Here is a 539-nt window from a genome sequence, read left to right as displayed (position 1 = left end):
TCTCTTTAGTAATCATAAATTTGAATAAAAAAGAAAAATAAAAAGAAAATAGAAAAAACTAATAAAAGATGGTAGAGATAATAGAGACTCATGTACAATTATATATATATTTTATCAAAGATAGGAGACTCGAACCCGTAACCTCTTAATTGAGTATGAGGAGATTATGCCATTTGAACTATAACTTATTGGTCATGTACAATTATATTTATATAAAGTTGATAATTAAAATTTAATAGATAATTTAATATTATTAATTAACTAAGTTATTATTTAATGATTTTTAACTACCAACTTTATATAAAAATAAATGCGTGTAAGTTTCTACATAAAAGATAAATAGAAAAATGGTAAATGCTACTATTCATGTTTACATACTATTAAATTGTTACCGTCCGCACCTTCAACTAAGGCTAGTAGATAGACTTCATTGCATTTTCAGGCACAAGCGCGAACAGTTTTACCTGGACAACTTGGCCATTTTACATACTTAGCTTTACGTCTCTGATGAATATTATTTATAAATTCTTTTATTACTA

This window comes from Arachis ipaensis, chromosome B05 (genome assembly GCF_000816755.2).
Source record: "Arachis ipaensis cultivar K30076 chromosome B05, Araip1.1, whole genome shotgun sequence".
Taxonomy (NCBI): domain Eukaryota; kingdom Viridiplantae; phylum Streptophyta; class Magnoliopsida; order Fabales; family Fabaceae; genus Arachis; species Arachis ipaensis.
Note: the sequence above shows the minus strand (reverse complement) of the source record.